Here is a 22,510-nt window from a genome sequence, read left to right as displayed (position 1 = left end):
ATCTTGTGCTTGTGGTCTCCATCTCCAAAGCACCGTCGTGATCACCATCGTCACCGGCGCGACACCTTGATATCCATCGTAGCATCATTGTCGTCTCGCCAATCTTATGCTTCCACGACTATCGCTACCGCTTAGTGATAAAGTAAAGCATTATAGTGCGATTGCATTGCATACAATAAAGCGACAACCATATGGCTCCTACCAGTTGCCGATAACTCGGTTACAAAACATGATCATCTCATACAATAAAATTTAGCATCATGTCTTGACCATATCACATCACAACATGCCCGGCAAAAACAAGTTAGACGTCCTCTACTTTGTTGTTGCAAGTTTTACGTGGCTGCTACGGGCTTAGGCAAGAACCAATCTTACCTACGCATCAAAACCACAATGATAGTTTGTCAAGTTGGTGCTGTTTTAACCTTCGCAAGGACCGGGCGTAGCCACACTCGGTTCAACTAAAGTTGGAGAAACTGTCACCCGCAAGCCACCTATGTGCAAAGCACGTCGGGAGAACCGGTCTCGCGTAAGCTTACGCGTAATGTCGGTCCGGGCCGCTTCGTCCAACAATACCGCCGAACCAAAGTATGACATGCTGGTAAGCAGTATGACTTATATCGCCCACAACTCACTTGTGTTCTACTCGTGCATATAACATCAACATATAAAACCTAGGCTCGGATGCCACTGTTGGGGAACGTAGTAATTTCAAAATTTTCCTACGCACACGCAAGATCATGGTGATGCATAGCAACGAGAGGGGGAGAGTGTGATCTACGTACCCTTGTAGATCGACAATGGAAGCGTTAACTTGGTTGATGTAGTCGTACGTCTCCACGACCCGACCGATCAAGCACCGAAACTACGGCACCTCCGAGTTCTAGCACACGTTCAGCTCGATGACGATCCTCGGACTCTGATCCAGCAAAGTGTCGGGGAAGAGTTCTGTCAGCACGACGGCGTGGTGACTATCTTGATGTACTACCGTCGCAGGGCTTCGCCTAAGCACCGCTACAATATTATCGAGGACTATGGTGGAAGGGGGCACCGCACACGGCTAAGAATATGATCACGTGGATCAACTTGTGTGTCTAGGGGTGCCCCCTGCCCCCGTATATAAAGGAGCAAGGGGAGGAGGCTGGCCGGCCCTATAGGCGCACCAAGGAGGAGTCCTCCTCCTAGTAGGAGTAGGACTCCTACTAGGAGGGGGAAGGAAGTGGGGAGGGAGAGGGAAAGGGGGGCGCCGCCCCCCCTCTCCTAGTCCAATTCGGACCAGGGGGGAGGAGGCGCGTGGCCCACCTTTGGCTGCCCCTCTCTCTCTCCACTAAGGCCCATATGGCCCATTACTTCTCCCGGGGGGGTTCCGGTAACCCTCTGGCTCTCCGATTTTCTCCGAAATCACCCGGAACACTTCCGGTGTCCGAATATAGCCGTCCAATATATCAATCTTTATGTCTCGACCATTTCGAGACTTCTCGTCATGTCCGTGATCACATCCGGGACTCCGAACTAACTTTGGTACATCAAAACTCATAAACTCATAATATAACTATCTTTGATTAACGAGCTAGTCAAGTAGAGGCATACTAGTGACACTCTGTTTGTCTATGTATTCACACATGTATTATGTTTCCGATTAATACAATTCTAGCATGAATAATAAACTTTTATCATGATATAAGGAAATAAATAATAACTTTATTATTGCCTCTAGGGCATATTTCCTTCAAATCCCTTTGTATCAGATGTTGAAAAAGACGGATCAGTTTGTCTGGAGTTCTGCTGCTGATGAAGCATTTGAGGACTTAAAGCGGCAATTGGCCAATCCGCCTGTGCTCGCTGCTCCCATTTACAAGGAGCCGTTACTGCTATATGTTGCTGCTAATGTTCGGGCGGTCAGCGTAGCTATTGTGGTGGAGCGAAAGGAGGCAGGTAAGGAGCATCCAGTTCAACGTCCGGTCTATTATATCAGCGAGGTGCTCATTGAGTCCAAGCAAAGGTATCCGCATTGGCAGAAGCTGGTGTATGGAGTTTTTATGGCAAGCCGGAAGCTTAAACAATATTTCCAAGGGCCCTCAATTACGATGGTCAGTTCTGCTCCTTTGGGAGATATCATCCAGAACCGGGAAGCAACTGGCCGGATTGCAAAGTGGGCCATAGAGCTGGGGCCGTACGGTTTGAAGTATGTGCCTCGGACAGCGGTTAAGTCTCAAGCACTTGTTGATTTCATCAATGATTGGACGGAAATGCAAGCACCTGAAGAAAAGGCGGATCATACATATTGGACCATCCATTTTGACGGATCCAGGCAGTTGGAAGGCTTGGGGGCTGGAGTCGTATTAACTTCCCCACGAGGTGATAAGTTTTGTTATGTTCTCCGTTTAATGTTCCCTTGTACTAACAATGCAGCTGAGTATGAAGCCTTGCTCCATGGTCTCCGGATGGCTAAGGAGATGAATCTAAGTCGGGTTAAGTGCTTCGGTGACTCAGACCTTGTGGCTCAGCAAGTGTCTGGCACTTGGGACTCCAAGGACCCACTCATGGCAGCATATCGTCGTGAGGTGGATACTGTCGCAGGTTATTTCAAAGGTTATCAGGTGGTTCATGTGGATCAGCGGAAAAATGAAGCGACAGACGCTTTAAGCCGGCTGGGCTCTCAGCGCAAACCGGTCCCAACCAATGTTTTTCTGGATGTGCTGCACAACCCGTCGGTCAAGATCCCTGGTGAAGAGGATTTGGCTATTCCTGATTCGGAGGCTCAACTGGTGGCGGCTCTTCATGTTATTCCAGATTGAACGCTTCCTTACCTGGCGTACAAGAACCGGGGTGAGTTGCCAGAGGATGAGATTCTTGCCCGGCAGATAATCCGGCGATCCAAGTCCATGGCTATCATCAACGGCGAGTTGCATCATTGCAGTATATCAGGAGCTTTTCAACGCTGCGTGTCTCCTGAAGAAGGCCATGAAATGTTGCGTGAGATCCACGAAGGAGATTGTGGTCACCATGCCGGTTCAAAGTCTCTGGTGGCTAAAGTGTTTCGCCATGGTTTTTATTGGTTAACTGCTCATGCTGATGCGGAGGATCTGGTCAGAGGATGTGATGGTTGCCAAAGGTTTTCAAAGCGTGCTCATGTACCGGCTCAAGAATTGAGAATGATTCCAATTACTTGGCCACTTGGGGGCTGGATATGGTTGGGCCTTTCAAAAGGTCCAAAGATAAGAAGACCCACCTCCTGGTGGCAGTAGACAAGTTTACAAAGTGGGTGGAGGCAGAACCTGTTAGCAAGTGTGATGCGGCCACGGCGGTTCGCTTCATCAAAAAGGTGATTTTCCGGTTTGGCTTTCCACACAGTATTATCACAGATAATGGTACCAATTTGTCCAAAGGTGCTATGAAGGAGTTCTGCGAACGGGAGCACATCTGGCTCGACGTTTTATCAGTGGCACATCCACAGTCCCATGGTCAAGCAGAAAGAGCTAATCAAGAGATCCTGAGAGGCATCAAGCCCCGGCTCATGGTTCCTTTGCAGAGAACGCCGGGTTGTTGGGTAGAAGAATTACCATCTGTGCTATGGAGCATCAATACAACGCCCAATATATCAACAGGGTATACACTGTTCTTCATGGTTTATGGAGCGGAGGCGGTTCTCCCTAGTGATATCCGTCATGATTCACCTCGTGTAACGGCTTATATTGAAGCAGACAACAAGACAGCACGGCAAGATGCTTTGGACCGGTTGGATGAAGAGCGTGACATCGCAGCCGCCCGATCGGCGATTTACCAGCAGGATCTTCGTCGTTATCACAGTCGCCGGGTCAGAACCAGAACCTTTCAGGAGGGAGATTTGGTGCTTCGGCTCATCCAAGATCAGACTGGTATGCATAAGTTATCCCCACCTTGGGAGGGGCCTTTCGTGGTCAGCAAGAATCTGCACAACGGGTCATACTATCTGATCGATATTCGAGAACATAAGGACTCATGTACATCAGAAGAGGAGACCAACAGGCCATGGAACATAGCTCATCTTCAGCCTTATTATACCTGAGCCATTGGTTCTACTTATGTACATATTACAATGATGTATATATTAACTATAATAAACCGGAACCTCAGCTAAAGCGGGGTATCTGTTCTTTTACATCATGTGTGGTTACACGGAGTTGTTTTACAGCGGTTTCCGGTTTACCCCTTGAGTTCGCTTTGCTAAAAGCATCGTGTTATATCACTTGGAGGATTGGTCGTGTCCGAACCAATACCATGCCTCTTGATAGGCGAGAGCCACCAGATCACTTGGGGACTTGGTCGTGTCTGAACCAGTCATGCCTCTTGATCGGCCTAAGGCCACAGAATCACTTGGGGGCTTGGTCGAACGCGAACCATGACCATGCCATTTGGTCGACATAAATGCCACGGTTTCATTTGGGGACCTGGCTGACTAGAACCATAGTTACACCTAACGAGAGCTTGGTCTTGTTTGGCCATGGTAACACCATTTGATCAGCTTAAATAAACCTTTTTTGGCAAATGGTTTTGTCGTTTCTTTTGCTTGACACTTTTCTTTGAAGGTTTTTTTTGCTTTTCATTGTGTTTTTTAAACCGACAAAGTTTTTTAACCAATCAATTGACGGAACACAGTTCACGTCAATCCGGATACTATTTGTCCAGTTTGATCCTTGTTGTTAACATCCTCTTATGGAGTAACACGGTGTTTATTATAACCCGGCACGGTTTACATGGTAAACCAGAGTCATATATATATACAGGAGCTGTTATCTCCTCCAACAGTGTGGGTTTGCAAAACTCCGCTTCAAGATTGACCAAGCCAACTTCATACTCAACGATGGCAGGTATTATGTATCTCAAAAATTTGATCATATACTTAAAATTTTGTTTTGGATGTTTTGATTTCATATATACAGACATCATATTCCGCCCGACGGTACAACCGCGGTGGCACTTGACGAATTTCTCATTTCAGAAAGTGTTTTGGAAAGTTCATTACCACAGGAAAAACAAGTTATGCACGAAGGCATATCAACATCAAAGGTATCAGCTAGCCTATTACAAGGCAACATGGTGCCCATAATAATATAATTGTTTTTCACAAAGGAGAGGCAGTTTTAAAACCGGCTTCCGGTTCAAGCTTGGTCACCAGCCTGGCCTGATGGTTGTGGGTCATCCTGCGCCGCTTCAACTTCCATTTCTCTACCCAGTGGCTGGAAATCCACAGTTGTCTAGTCGATTCCCATTAATGCTTGAAAAACAGCTTCATCATGGATCAGCAATGACGGGTCAATATCGGGAGCGTAAGTATGCTTACGGATTGGAGGGATCAGATTTTCCGATTCATGGATTGGTGCAGCTATTCGCTTGTTCTGACTGTCATATTGCGCTTGATAATGAGACAAGTCTGCTTCCTCAGCCAACTGACAAGCTAGTGGACGTACCTCCCGGTTTATTGCTCGCAGATCCGCTTCACCAAATTCTGACCCGTCTTCCTTCAAGCTGGGATAGCCCTGAGCCGCTTCAATAGGATCAAAATCCGGCACCCAGGCTTTTGCCTGGATTAAGGCATTAATTGCACCGGTTCGAGCAGCAGATTTCTTCAGCTCTTCAACCCAGGCAGGAAGCACTGACAGTTTCATCAGAGTATCTTGAATCAAAGTGGGCGCCGGTTTGTTATGAGACACGGTACAAATGATCTGCTGGGCACCAGTATACAATTGTTCAACCAATGTATAGTCGGCTTTCAATTTCTTCCGCACATCTGACCCCAAGTGACCAATGCGTGTCCGTGAAATACCATAAAGGGTTAATAAACCGGTGACTCTGTAAGAAGGCAGAGCAAATTCAGAAGGCAAGCTGGCTTACCAAAGATAGCAATGGTCATGGCATGAACGTGCCGCTTTATGCTGGTCAGTTCATCCGTCACTGGTTTTAGTGCAGCCTCGGCATCCTCTGCTCGTTTGATCAAAGCGGACTTTTCAGTGGCCCAATCCGCCCGTTTCTTCTTGAAGTTCTCCTTAAGTTGTTCCATGGCGCTTAAAGCACTGGCCAATTCCTCTTTTGCTTTGGAGGTTTCAGCCTGTTGGGTTTTCAGGTTTTCTTGAAGATCGATGACTTGGTTTTCTTTCGTCTTCAGCTCCGCCTGCATGCATACAGATATATGCTTCAACAAATCGGTAGAAGGATTCAAGTACGAACCACATAACAAGTTATGCGCTTAGCACTTGGGGGCTAATGCATATTCGATCTTCATCTTTCAATTGTTTACAAAGTCCCAAGATCAATACAAGTATTCAACTTGGCACTTGGGGGCTAATGGCTATTTGATCATATATATTATGATGTGGCAGTTTCAATTACTTAAAGTACTGGTTAAACTACGCTAAGTTGAACCGGCCCTTGGGGGCCACATCAGCAAATTTCAAAGCATCAAGATTTATATTATTAAGTCCCGGTTTGAAAGAATATTTCAAACCGTCCCTTGGGGGTTAGGAGAGTCAGCAAGAATGGAAGCATACAAGCAGGAAGGAGCATATGGAAGTTACCTCATATTTATCTTTCATCATATTAACCAGACCGACTTCGTAGTCACGGCTGGTATACAGCCGATTCAGATAGCCGGAATGGATATCTTGGGTGTTCAGAGCAGCGTAAGTCATCAGATCAGCGTTCCACTTGCCTTTGCCAAAGGCAGCAAGTTCTTCCTTGGCAGAATGTTTGGATAAAGCGACAGGATTGCTTGGCTCAGTATGGCCAGTGCCAGTAATGACAACCTCATCATCCTTGGTACCGCCGGTTTGCACTGGAGCTGTTGGCTTGTCAGTAGGTTTTGCTGGACCGGTGGAGCTTTCAATCCGGATGGAACCTGTGGGCTGATGGATAGGACCTGAGGTATCAGTAGGTCTCTCTTCAACAATAAGATCATCATCTTGCTGCGGTGGATCGTTGGGAATATCCTCAGGAATAGCCGCTTCAACATTGGGTGTCTTGTCTGCTTCAAGAACGACATCTTCTTCGGCCGCTTTGTCCAGGCGGCCTTTCTTGCTTGGCCTAGGTTTGGCCCTGAGAAGAATAATAAAATCAAATATAGCATATGTTCTAAGGCGATGTATTGCAAACATCACAATAAGTATAGCTTACCCAAGCACCATTTTAAGCGGTAGGAGCTGAGTAGCCGAGGACTCGCCAGAAGATGAGTGGGAAGTAACCTGATAATCGGAGTCAGACGGATTAAGAGGTTGACGAAAGCAGCCCGCTTTAGGACAAGCACTGACAAGCAAATTAGAGACCTCTGAATGGCATTTCCGAACCGGACTATTCGGTAAACCGGCGGAGGTAACTACCTGGCCGCTGTGCCGGGTTGTGCGACGAGCTTCGTGTTGTTGGGTCTTCATAAGAAATTTAGGATCCAGATAAGCAAGAGGATGAGAAAATTTAACTTTCCGGTTTGCCTGGCGGATTTTTTTGTGAAGGCAAAGTTTCTGAATTAGAAGAGAGAATGATTACCTCTGCAACATCCGCGTGGCTGGCTTCGGCATCATCCTGACAAATATCATCATCAATAAGACACATGGAAAATAAACCAAGTGAGTCAAGTTCTACCTCAAAGTCCGGATTATCCACATCATCATCAGCTGCCGGATTAGAAGATGCAGCGGTTCTTTTCCTATGGGCAGTCTTCTTCACAGCTTTAGTCTTTTGCCGGGTTGCTCTGTCCGGTTTGTCTATTTTTTTGGTTTCTCCTGCGGCAGTTTTTTGCTCCAAAACGGATCATTGCCCTGATTATGCAGACACTAATATTAAAAACAATGACCAGACATATCAATAACAGATTCAGCAAAGAGAAAAATCAAAGTCTTACAGCTGGCGGTTTGTTGGTGGTACAGAAGGGAAGCAGGCCGGTTCTAGCGCAGACGTGTTCCGGTTCATTCAGTATCTTATGCACAGCCTCTGTGATTTCTTCATCGGAGAGCTGGAGTTTGAATGTCGCAGTGGGTCATCAACACTGTTAGTATACTCGCACATCAAACCGGAGCGCTGACTAAGGGGCAGTATGCTCCATGATATCCAACAGCGAGCGAGATCAACCCCTGTTAAACCGTTGGCCATAAAGGCTCTGAGCTTTGACAGCTGGGGAGCATATTTGCTTCTCTCCTGGGCAGTCAATCTTTGAGGAAAAGGGTGTGTATTGCTGAGCCGGTCCAGACGAAAGCCAGGCAAGGGATTCTCACCAGCAGGGGAGGTGTCTTTGCAGTAGAACCATGTCTGATTCCACTCCTTGGGGTGACTGTGCAGCTTGGCGTGAGGGTATGTGACCTCTTTCCTTTTCTGAATTGTCATGCCATCCAACTCCGTATTAGAGCCATCAGTAAACTCAGTACGGCGGTTTAGATGGAAAAGGTCTCTGAACAATTCCACTGTGGGCTCCTCTTGAAAGAACACCTCACAGAGCACTTGGAAGTGGCACATATTTGTAACAGAGTTGGGCCAGTGTCTTGCGGATGGAGTTGGAAATCGGCTAAAACATCCCGGTAAAATTTAGAACCGGGCGGCTTAAAGCCCCGGGCTAAGTGATCTACGAAAACAACAACCTCTCCTTCTCGAGGTGTGGGAGGGCATTCTTTGCCAGGAGCCCTCCAATGGATGGTATCTTTGCTGCCTAAAGCACCAATCAGGACTAAATCGTCCAGTTGATCCTCTATGACGCGAGAAGGAACCCAATTGCACTCATATACTTGCTTGGCCATGATGGAATCTACAAGGTAGAAGATCCCGGTTCAAAAATGCATTTGATCAAGGTACGTTGGTATGGGCACTGTTAAACCGGAGACAGAACTATCTGAACCAGAGTTTCATGAAGCAACCAACATCTGGCGGTTCAACAAGGGGACTAATGGCATATACCGGTTTGGAAAATTTTCTATAAGGTTAAACCGCCTGATCTAAGCATTGAAAAGCTGAGATTGCGGATGGACAAGTACGCACAAACATGTTTCACAAGATTTCTTTACAGCATTGGATCTGAAGCAAGTTCAGAGAAGAGATAAATACTTAGAGGTTCAAAGGAGCAGTACCAAACCAATGAGCATAACGTTCATATAGACCCATGGTTTGAGATGCATAAGTAAAGGCGAAGGTCAAACAACTATCATTGCATAGAATAAAGATTTGCAGATTCATCTAAAGATCTATTTTATGAGCAAGAGGCAGACGATGAACACTAAAGAACTGCGAAACCCTAGGCCAGATCTGCGGGGGAAAAGATAGAAGATTTACCAGAGCTGAGGAAGATGCGGAAGGTTCTCGCGATGTTTTGGTGCGCTTAGGTTGATGCAGCGGCCAAGGATGAGGCAGAGGTCGACGGCGGCGGTGGAGCTCCGAGGCTGGCGACGCAAGGAAGGTGAAGAAGGCACGGAAGGAGAAAATAAATGACCCTTCGGTCCTATTTATAAGGCGAAAGAACATGAGTCAGGCGCGACAATCAAGGGGCCACAAAACGGAGCTGTCGCCTCAATTTCCGCCGATCTATTAAACAAAGAAGCATAATGGATAGCTTCGTTATGACAGGTGACGTCACTCCGGTTTACAGCAATCAGAGAAGATGACATCATGTCAGTTTACCAATTTATAAGAAGATGTTGAAGATGAAGCTTTTATTAAAGGATTGACATGAACCCGTTCAAATCAATCTGGGGCCTAATGTTGGGGATATTACTACTGGGCGTAAACTGGCCTATCTGGGCCGGGTTAACTTTGTCAGTAGTTAAGAAAGTTAAAGCCCAAGAAGACAGAGGAGGGCTCAAGGCCCATGGTCGGCTCAAGGCCTGCAGCCGTAAACCGGCGGTAGTAGTTAACCTGTATTGTAAGTTAGGAATAAGAAGAGACCACACCGGACACATCTATGAGCCGGTATTGGGACTCCGTAAGCCGAGGAGAGTCACCCGTGTATATAAGGGGACGACCCGGTGGCGGTTCAAGGACAACAGACAACAACTTGAGACATAGGCGAAGCTTGTTTGCTCCCTAGTCATCGAAACCCCATCAATTCCATCACAACTAGACATAGGCTTTTACCTTCATCGAAGGGGCCGAACTAGTATAAACTCTCTTGCGTCCTTGTGTCCGCTTTAACCCCTTCAAGCTAACCCATCGCGATGGCTCCACGACTAAGTCCTTTCTCTAGGACATCTGCCGTGACAAAACCACGACACTACCGGAGCAGCTTCTGACGCCCCATCCACGGCCGCAGATCCGCATCGTCGACACCACCCTTAACCCAACCACCGGAGCAGCTTCTGACGCCCCGTCCACGGCCACAGATCCGCATCGTCGACACCATCCTTATCCCAACCACCGGAGCAACTTCACCTATGCCCTCGTCCATGGCCATAGATCCGCTTCGCCCACACCGTAGTCCACCCTACCGGAGCCGCTCCAAAAACACCCTACTCGAAGGTCTAGATATCCTTACTGGACTCCGATAGCCAGCGCAGCATCATCATCCTCGACGTTTCTAACCTGATTCCCATAGTCTGGAGAGATGCCAAGCACCCGCCACGGCCTAGGTACATGTCACCTTTAAACCCGTCCAGCATCACCTGCCCGATGTACTTCAAATATACTAACCGGTCGCTGTTACCTGTTATGCAGCTGGCAAAAACTACAAGGATGATGTTTCTTCTAGATCTAATAGCTTGGACAACCAAGATCCTGGACTGAGGTATTGCTATGATCTTGTAAGCGCGTCTCTATCTCTTGTATTGTTCTGTGCCTGCCAGCGTGCTTTGCCAGGATTTTCGACCAGTAATCCCTTTGTGCAGACAATGATTTCTACTACCGGCTGCTAAATGAGATATGTAGATGTCATATATGATACTACCTCGTACCTCCGTTCCTAAATATAAGTCTTTCTAGAGATCCCACTATAGGCTACATACGGAGCAAAATGAGTGAATCTACACTCGAAAATGCATCTATATACATCTGTATGTGGTCCATACTGGAATTTCTACAAATACATATATTTAGGAACAGGGGCAGTACATTACACAAAATCGTAGGTGGCATGTAGGAATTCCAGTGCACTACATTAGGCTCCCTTAGAGTGCCTGCTAGTCCAGCATACAGAGTCATGGCTAGTTTATGGTACGCACACAATCATTAATTGGTGGTTTAAATATGCGCAAGGGATATGCAATGTAGTATCATGTAGAGATGTCTGAAATTAGCCGTGTCAACTTGCAGATAGGGTTATACAATGAAAAAGTACAAGATGTATGTGGCAATTTCATGGAACATCGCAAAAAAAAAGAGGCAGCGGTGAGCCTATACAGTGTGCCATGGTACGTCACTCCTCCATTGCAATCATCGTGACATGTTATTTGTATGCCAGTTCTATTAGCCAAGTTTCTTAGGGACTGTTATTACGACTTATCCTAAGAAAATAAGCACCTGTGAATATAAGCTCCATGTAATAAGCCAACCAGTTCTTTTCATTGCGTTTTCAGCTTATCTTTGGTATGATCAGTGGAAAGTCTAGATTGCATTATATTTTTTTCATTTTGCTGCCCATATGGAAATTAATTTGACTTGCAAACATCACAAATTGAACCCAGTGCAGTAATTAATATGATAGGAAAACAGACCATCACTATTTGTTCAAAATGCAAATACAAAGATATCATCTACTTTGCACAATCTACTTTGGTCAATGTTTTCCATAGAGATCCCATTGCCTAATTTAAACGAAGAACACATGAACCACATTTAAATGAAGAACAATTATTTATTGAAATTCGATGGTCCAAGTGGCTGTTTATTATCGTATAACAGCACCACCTGAAAGCATCATATAGCAGCAGCAGTAGCTCATAGCAACTCATCATACAGCAGCAACAGCAGTCTGCAATTCATCATATACCAGCAGCAGCTCATAGCAATTCATCATATAGCAGCAGCAGAAGCAGCTCATAGCAATTCATCATATAGCAGCAGCAGCAGCTCATAGCAATTCATCATATAGCAGCAGCAGGAGCAGCTTGTAGCAACTCATCATATAGCAGTAGCAGGAGCAGCTTGTAGCAACTCATCATATAGCAGCAGCAGCAGCTCATAGCAATTCATCATATAGCAGCAGCTCATAGCAACTCATCATACAACAGCAGCAGCTCATAGCAATTCATCATATAGCAGCAGCAGGAGCAGCTCATAGCAATGCATCATATAGCAGTAGTAGAAGCAGCTCATAGCAATTCATCGTATAGTGGAAAGGGGAGAGGAGATGCAAGTGGGCAGGGTAATGAATGCTTGTGTGTTTGTTTTTACTTGAGGGTCAGGTGTGACACGGGCATTAGCAGTTGCATTTTGAGTGTAATATAGGCAGACAACATAGTCATTTCACTATTCCCCTTCCCTTCAATTTTTAGTGAGGTTCTACCCGAAACACCCCCTCCAAACCGAAATTAGTTAAGCCCAAGCCCATAACTCAAAAATGACTTCTTTACATCTTTTATGGCTTATTTTGACAATATGCCCTGAAAAGGCGGAATCGAACTGGCCCTTAACCTGCAATTCAATTGTGCGTGCAATGATGAATCACTCCTGCCTGCTATCTGTACATTTATGCATCATCATACATGGCATAACCTAATACATGTGCATTCCATTGTAGAATCTAGAATATGCAATGTTTATGTTAGTTCATACGTTGCACATGATGTTTAAATGCCCCTTAAATCTGGTCAGTCAAGTGATGGTCTTTAAGCCTCCATCTTTGCTTATTTTCTTGATATGTAAGATTTGCTCACACATTTGTTCAATTGCTTGTTTGCATCAGCCAACCATACTAGGACTGTTTGCTTTGATTACTTGCTGTTCTTGACATAACACTCTAACAGAGCTTGTCAACGATTTAAACACTAAGGGCTGCTGTAGTGGGGCCTTGTCTAACTGATAGGTGACATAAAGGTTTGGTTGTACACTACAGTAGGCTCTCCAAGAGCTCTTGGAGATCCAGTTCGAAGGTATGCCTAGTTTTTACATAGTGCAGACATAGTAAATGCTCATTTCACTGTGTGCAAGTGCAAGAGATGCGGCATGTTTCATTATGTGGTGTTGTTTTGTTATAATCTCATTCTTTTGTGTTCACAGACTGGAAAGTATGCATATTTATCTTCCAAGGAGACGAGTAACTAGTTTGTGTCACCTTGCAGAGTGGGTGCAATGAAGATAAGATTGAGGATTTCCAAGTACAAGATGTTAGGAAGGAGCCTTGCAAGAGAAGTAGGAGCTGCGCTGAGCCTCTTCAACCTGCTAAGGTAAGTCACTGTATGCAACTCAACAGTTCAATTCCTTGTTTGTTTCAGGCATAGTTAATTTTCTCTTTTCAATTGCTTTACTTGTCCTCAGTTAATGAGATGCCCGAATAATCATGCCTGATGTTCGGTACTTGTATCACTATTAGTTGACATAATTAAAGGCCTTACCATTTAATTACTCTGCCGAAGTGTGCCTGAAGCTTTGAAGTCTATTAACCAACTATTATTGCATGAGGCTCACAATCTAGTTTATACTACGCTAATGATTGCATAGTTTTGCCTGCTGTAGTATGTTTGTATGAAACCCTCTACTGTTCATTATGCTCCCTAAGACTTTAATTGAGGCACAAAATGGCCAACTGCTTGCTTACTTATACGCAACGTGCTGTCTAAATTTGTAACTTGTCTGTGTTTTCGATTGGGCCCAAACATCATGCTCCTCTGGTGAGCTCAGAGGGATTTCTGTATGCAGGCTACACAGACTATCTTTTTTATAATTTTTAAAATATCACCTGCTTATGCTTCATGATGTGTAACATTTTTTTTGAAAGTGACGTGTAACATTATTGTTAGTCATGTTTTTCCATGTAGTACAAAATAGTGTCTTGTTCGCTTCACTGTTGTAACTATATTTTTGCCCTAGTCATGTGTACTTACAGAAACATTTCAGGATGAAGTGACATCAACACAAAGATCGGCGAGCATTGCGGCATGGCCGTTACCGAATGATTATGGATTGGAATTGGAATGTGCTGATGTTCTCGAGCATCAACTAGAGGTGGCAAGACAACGTGTACATGATTGTCAACGTATAATCAACAAGTTGAGACTGGACATGCAGGTATTAGATGTAGGAGTCAAAAAAATGAAACAAGCCACTGAGGTAACCATGAAGGAATTGGAGATTTTGCAGACTGAAATTTGTGCTATCTGAATCCGGCCAATCCTATTTTCTGAAGAGATTATAGTTCAAATGGAGTTAAGTTGATGCGCGTCCATGATGTATGAGCTGTATTTGCCCAGTGTATGTAATTTGTTGTTTGTGTATGCTTTATTATCACCTGTGCCGAACCATAATGCCTAGTGGGTATAATCGGCTGTAATTTCTTTATTGTATAGTGTAGGATTATTCTACCTTTCTATGCCTTGATCTCTTTGTTGTAATAGTGTAGGCTTTTTAGAGGTGATAGTATTGAGTAGGATAATTCTTTGAATATGCTATATCGTTCAAACGGGGGCCAATTCGCCCGACCATGGCCCTTCACGGGCCGTCGGATCCATGGGCTTTCTACGTCTCGTAGGATCCATGGGCCTTCTACGTCTCGTAGGATCCATGGGCCTTGTACGTCCCGTAGGATCCATGGGCCTTCTACGTCTCGTAGGATCCATGGGCCTTGTACGTACCGTAGGATCCATGGGTCGCCGGCTCATTTATGGGTCTTGTACGGGCCTTTAATGGGCTGTCGATGGGCCTTTAATGGAAATCGCACGTTTTATGGGCTGACCATGACGGGCCGTTAATAGGCCGTATTTGGTGATGCTATGAAAATGGCCCAACAGACTAATGGTCCGCAAACGGGCCGACTGTAACGAAGGGCTGAATTTGGTCCACAAACAGAAAATGACAGTAATGGGCCGTAAGTAACTGAATGCTGCAAATGAGCCCAAGAATAAATGGGCCCTCAGAAGGCCGAAAGTTAACTTGGGCTAGAAACAGCCCAACGAAATAACGGGCTGTTAATGGGTATAAAGTGATACACTATTCATTACGGGCCAGTTTCACCACGGACCATTAATGGGTGTAAAGTAATACACTGTTCATTACGGGCCAGTTTCAGCACGGGCCGCTAATGGGCCAAGAGTTACAAAGGGCCTCATATGGCCGAAAGACGTCATGGGCTATACATGGGCCAGAAGTGAAAACAGGATGGAATCATATTGGACGGCCCAGATGACGCTACTGGGCCTAATTCGGATAGGGCATAACGGGCCTTGGATTAGCGGGCTATAATGGGCTATATGCGAACAGGCCATTAACAGGCTTTCCATGGGCCGGCCCGCCAGCTTTTTACCAAGTCAAATGGGCCGGCCTTTTCATAGGAATGGGCCACTGTTGGGCCGTGCCACGTGTCGACGTATCATAGGCGCCTTCTATCCAGTGAGTGGATGGCATCTGTCCCAACGATGAGCCGACACGTGTTTCCTCTAGCCAATGATGATTTTACACGTGGAAAATCTCCATTGGTCGGGGCTGTTAACGGGTTATCGGATCCAAAACCCGACCCGATAGCTTAACGGCGTTCCGTTACGGTGGATGCCACGTGTCGGTCACCCTTGACGAAAGCACTTCTGTGACGCGCGCTTTATTGTCATCGAAGTGGACACTTCCATGATGATAATTTTGGTAATGTCATGGAACACTTCTACGACAACACATGTATGACTATCTTGATTCTGTCATAAATTTGTCATGGATGTACATGCATGACAAAAAAAGTGACCTACTGTGACAAACACGTATCATCACGGAAGTGTATTTTTTTGTAGTGTTCAGTCTCCCACTTGCACTAGAGTCAATAATCTAGTTCATATCGCAATGTGATTTAACACCAATAGTTCACATATTTATGTGATTAACACCCATAGTTCACATCGCCACATGACCAACACCCAAAGGGTTTACTAGAGTCAACAATCTAGTTCACATCGCTATGTGATTAACACCCAAAGAGCACTAATGTGTGATCATGTTTTGCTTGTGAGAGAAGTTCAGTCAACGGGTCTGCCACATTCAGATCCGTGTGTATTTTGCAAATTTCTATCTCTACAATGCTCTGCATGGAGCTACTCTAGCTAATTGCTCCCACTTTCAATATGTATCCAGATCAAGACTCAGAGTCATCCAGATCGGTGTCAAAGCTTGCATCGACGTAACTCTTTATGACGAACTCTTTATCACCTCCATAACCGAGAAATATTTCCTTAGTCCTCTTTAGGTACCTAAAGACAATTTTGACCGCTGTCCAATGATCTATTCCTGGATCACTATTGCACCCCCTTTCCAAACTCATGGTAAGGCACAAAACAGGTCTGGTACATAGCATGGCATACTTTATATAACCTATGACTGAGGCATAGGGAATGACTTTCATTCTCTCTCTATATTCTGCCATGGTTGGGTTTTGAGTCTTACTCAACTTCACACCTTGTAACACAGGCAATAACCCTTTCTTTGACCGATCCATTTTGAACTGCCTCAAAACTTTATCAAGGAATGTGCTTTGTGAAAGTCCTATCAACCATCTTGATCTATCCCTATAGATCTTGATGCCCAATATATAAGCAATTTTATCGAGGTCTTTCATTGAAAATTTTTTATTGAAGTATCCTTTTATGCTATCTAGAAATTCTATATCATTTCCGATCAACAATATGTCGTCCACATATAATATTAGAAATGCTACAAAGCTCCCACTCACTTTCTTGTAAATACAAGCTTCACCATAAGTCTGTATAAAACCATATGCTTTGATCATCTCATCAAAGTGTATATTCCAACTCTGAGATGCTTGCACCAGTCCATAGATGGATCGCTAGAGCTTGCACACTTTGTTAGCACCTTTAGGATCGACAGAACCTTCTGGTTGCATCATATACAACTCTTCTTGAAGAAATCCATTAAGGAATGCAGTTTTGACATCCATTTGCCAGATTTCATAATCATAAAATGCGGCAATTGCTAACATGATTCAGACAGACTTAAGCATCATTGCAGGTGAGAAGGTCTCATCGTAGTCAAATCCTTGAACTTGTCAAAAACCTTTCGCGACAAGTCGAGCTTTGTAGACAATAACATTACCATCAACGTCAGTCTTCTTCTTTAAGATCCATTTATTCTCTATGGCTCGCCGATCATCGGGCAAGTCAACCAAAGTCCACACTTTGTTCTCATACATGGATCCTATCTCAGATTTCATGGTCTCATGCCATTTATAGGAATGTTGGCTCATCATCGGTTCTTCGTAGTTCGTAGGTTCGTCATGGTCCATCAACATGACTTCCAGAACTGGGTTACCGTACCACTTTGGTGCGGAACGTGCTCTGTTCGACCTACGAGGTCCTGTAGTAACTTGATCTAAAGTTTCATGATCATCATCATTAGCTTCCTCTCTAGTTGGTGTAGGCATCATGGGAACGGATTTCTTCGATGAGCTACTTTCCTATCCGAGAGAAGGTACTGTAACCTCATCAAGTTCTGCTTTCCTCCCACTCACTTCTTTTGAGAGAAATTCCTTCTCTAGAAAGGATCCATTCTTAGCAACAAAGATCTTGCCTTCGGATCTGTGGTAGAAGGTGTACCCAATAGTTTCTTTTGGTTATCCTATGAAGACGTACTTCTCCGATTTGGGTTCGAGCTTATCAGGATGAAGCTTTTTCACATAAGCATCGCAACCCCAAACTTTAAGAAATGATAGCTTTGGTTTCTTGCCAAACATAGTTCATAAGGTGTCATCTCAACGGATTTAGACGGTGCCCTATTTAACGTGAATGCAGCTGTCTCTAATGCATAACCCTAAAATGATAGTGGTAAATCGGTAAGAGACATCATAGATCGCATCATATCTAATAAAGTATGGTTTACGATGTTCAGACACACCATTACGATGTGGTGTTCCAGGTGGCGTGAGTTGTGAAACTATTCCACATTGTTTTAAATGAAGGCCAAACTCGTAACTCAAATATTCTCCTCCATGATCAGATCGTAGAAACTTTATTTTCTTGTTACGATGATTCTCCACTTCACTCTGAAATTCTTTGAACTTTTCAAATGTTTCAGACTGCGTTTCATTAAGTAGATATACCCATATTTGCTCAAATCATCTGTGAAGGTCAGAAAATAAGGATACCTGCCGCAAGCCTCAACACTCATCAGACCGCAAGCATCGGTATGTATTATTTCCAGTAAGTCATTTGCTCGCTCCATTCTTCCGGAGAACGGAGTTTTATTCATCTTGCCCATGAGGCATGGTTCGCAAGTATCAAATGATTCGTAATCAAGTGATTCCAAAAGTCCACCCGCATGGAGTTTCTTCATGCGCTTTACACCAATATGACCTAAACGGCGGTGCCACAAATATGTTGCACTATCATTATCAACTATGCATCTTTTGGCATCAGTATTATGAATATGTGTATCACTACGATCGAGATTCAATAAACCATTGACATTGGGTGTATGACCATAGAAGGTTTTATTCATGTAAACAGAACAACAATTATTCTCTGACTTAAATGAATAACCGTATTGAAATAAACATGATCTAATCATATTCATGCTTAACGCAAACACCAAATAACATTTATTTAGGTTCAACACTAATCGCGAAGGTAGAGGGACTGTGCGATGGTGATCTTATCAACCTTGGTATCACTTCCAACACACATCGTCATCTCTCCCTTAACTAGTCTCTGTTCATTCTATAACTCCTATTTCGAGTTACTAATCTTAGCAACTGAACTAGTATCAAATACCCAGGTACTACTACAAACACTAGTAAGGTACACATCAATAATCTATATATCAAATATACTTTGTTCACTTTGCCATCCTTCTTATCTGCCAAATATGTTTGGGGCAGTTCCACTTTCGGTGACCATTTCCTTCATAGTAGAAGCACTCAGTTTCAGGCTTGGGTCCAGCTTTGGGCTTCTTCATGGGAGTGGCAATTTGCTTGCCATTCTTCTTGAAGTTCCCTTTCTTTCCCTTTTCCCTTTTTCTTGAAACTAGTGGTTTCATCAACACTCGATGCTTTTTCTTGATTTCTACCTTTGCCGATTTCAGCATCGCGAAGAGGTCGGGAATCATTTTTGTCATCCCTTGCATATTAGTTCATCACAAAGTTCTACTAACTTGGTGATAGTGACTAGAGAACTCTGTCAATCACTATCTTATCTAGAAGATTAACTCCCACTTGATTCAAGCGATTGTAGTACCCAGACATTCTGAGCACATGCTCACTAGCTGAGCTATTCTCCTCCATCTTGTAGGCAAAGTACTTGTCAGAGGTATCATACCTGTCGACATGGGCATGAGTCCGAAATACTAATTTCAACTCTTGGAACATCTTATATATTCCGTGGCATTCAATTTTTTTTAAGTCCCGGTTCTAAGTTGTAAAGCATGGCGCACTAAACTATCAAGTAGTCATCAGGCCGAGCTTGTCAAATGTTCATAATGCCTGCATCTTCTCCTGCAATAGGTATGTCACCTAGCGGTGCATCAATGACATAATTCTTCTGTGCAGCAATGAGGATAATACTCAGATCACGGACCCAGTCCGCATCATTGCTACTATCATCTTTCAACTTAGTTTTCTCGAGGAACATATCAAAAAACATAGGGGAGCTACAACACGAGCTATTGATCTACACCATAATTTGCAAATACTGTCAGGACTAAGTTCATGATAAATTAAGTTCAATTAATCATATTACTTAAGAACTCCCACTTAGATAGACATCCCTCAAGTCATCTAAATGATACGTGATCTAAATCAACTAAGCCATGTCCGATCATCACGCGAGATGGAGTAGTCTTCAATGGTGAACATCTCTATGTTGATCATATCTACTATATGATTCATGTTCGACCTTTCGGCCTCCAGTGTTCCAAGGCCATGTTTGTACATGCTAGGCTCATCAAGTTTAACCCGAGTATTCCGCATGTGCAAAACTGTCTTGCACCCGTTGTATGTGAACGTAGAGCCTATTACACCTGATCATCACGTGGTGTCTCAGCACAACAAACTGTCGCAATAGTGCATACTCGGGGAGAACACTTACACCTTGAAACTTTAGTGAGGGATCATCTTATAATGCTACCTCCGTACTAAGCAAAATAAGATGCATAAAAGATAAACATCACATGCAATCATAATATGTGACATGATATGGCCATCATCATCTTGTGCCTTTGATCTCCATTTTCAAAGCACCATCATGATCTCCGTCGTCACTGGCTTGACACCTTGATCTCCATCGTAGCATCGTGGTCATCTCGCCAACTATTGCTTCTGCAACTATCGCTAACACATAGTGATAAAGTAACGCAATTACATGGCATTTGCATTTCATACAATAAAGAGACAACCATAAGGCTCCTGCCGGTTGACAGTAACTTTTACAAAACATGATCATCTCATACAATAACGTATATCACATCATGTCTTGACCATATCACATCACAAGATACCCTTCAAAAACAAGTTAGACGTCCTCTACTTTGTTGTTGCAAGTTTTACGTGGCTGCTACGGTCTTCTAGCAAGAAGCGTTCTTACATACGCATCAAAACAACAACGGTGATTTATCATGTTTGCTTTTTTAACCTTCAACAAGGACCGGCCACAGTCAAATTTGATTCAACTAAAGTAGGAGAAACAGACACCCGCCATCCACCTTTATGCAAAACTAGTTGCATGTCTGTCGGTGGAACCGGTCTCACGAACGTGGTCATGAAAGGTTGGTCCAGGCCGCTTCATCCAACAATACCGCCGAATCAAAATAAGATGTTGGTGGTAAGCAGTATGACGATCATCTCCCACAAGTCTTTGTGTTCTACTCGTGCATATCATCTATGCATAGGCCTGACTCTGATACCACTGTTGGGAAACATAGCATGCAATTTCAAAAAAAATCCTACGCTCATGCAAGGTCTATCTCGGAGATGCATAGCAATGAGAGGGGGAGAGTGTGTCCATGTACCCTCGTAGACCGACGCGGAAGCGTTTGATAACGCGGTTGATGTAGTCGAACTTCTTCTTGCTCCGACTGATCAAGCACCGAATGTAGGACACCTCCGAGTTCTGCACACGTTCAGCTCGATGATGTCACTTAAACTCTTGATCTAGAAAAGTGTCGAGGGATAGTTCCATCAACACGACAGCATGGGACGGTGATGATGAAGTGATTCACGTAGGTCTTTGCCTAAGCATTACGAAGATATGACCAGAGGCGTAAACTGTGGAGGGAAGCGCCGCACATGGCTAACAATTATTGGTGTGTTTTCTAGCGGTGCCCCCACATATATATAGGTTGGAGGGGAGGAGAGACAGCCAAGGGGGTGCCCCAAGTAGGAGGAATCCTACTTGGGGTCCTCCCAATTCGTCGGCCTCCCCCTTTCCATGTATGCATGAAGGGGAAGGAAAGAGGGGGGGGGGGTGAGGGAAGGAAGTGGGAATCCTAATCCACACTTTCCATGCCCTACCCACTTTCCTTCTTCTCCTCCTATAGCCTTATAGGGCGCACCAGCCCCTTGTGGGCTGGTGTGTTCCTTCACAAGGCCCATATGGCCCATATGATTGCTGGGGGTACCCGAAACACCTTCCGGTGACCCGGTAAGTACCCGATACCCTCCGGGACACTTCCGGTGTCCTAATACCATCGTCCTATACATAAATCTTTACCTCTTGACCATTTGGAGACTCGTAGTAATGTCCGTGATCTCATCTGGGACTCTGAACAACATTCGGTCACCAAATCACACAACTCATATAATACTAAATCGTCATCGAATGTTAAGCATGCGGACCCTACGAATTCGAGAACTATGTAGACATGACCAAGACACCTCTCTGGTCAATAACCAATAGAGGAACCTGGATGATCATATTGGTTCCCACATATTCCATGAAGATCTTTATTGGCCGTACCGTAATGACAACTACGTTATTCCCTTTGTCATCGGTATGTTACTTGCCCAAGATTCGATCGTCGGTATCTTCATATCTAGTTCAATCTCATTACCGACAAGTCTCTTTACTCATTACATAATACATCATCCCACAACTAACTCATTAGTCACATATTGCTTGCAAGGCTTCTTATGATGTGTATTACCGAGAGGGCCCAGAGATACCTCTCCGATACTCGGAGTGACAAATCCTAATCTCGATCTATGCGAACCCAACAAACACCCGCGGAGATACTTGTAGAGCATATTTATAATCACCCAGTCATGTTGTCACGTTTGATAGCAGAGAAGGTATTCCTCCTATATCTGGGATTTGCATAATCTCATAGTCAAAGGAATATGCATATGACATGAAGAAAGCAATAGCAATAAGCTGAACGATCAATATACTAAGCTAACGTATGGGTCATGTCCATCACATCATTCTCCTAATGA

Source organism: Triticum dicoccoides, chromosome 4A (genome assembly GCF_002162155.2).
Source record: "Triticum dicoccoides isolate Atlit2015 ecotype Zavitan chromosome 4A, WEW_v2.0, whole genome shotgun sequence".
NCBI lineage: Eukaryota > Viridiplantae > Streptophyta > Magnoliopsida > Poales > Poaceae > Triticum > Triticum dicoccoides.
The sequence above is the reverse complement of the archived record's forward strand: the minus strand, read 5'-3'. Positions refer to the sequence as shown.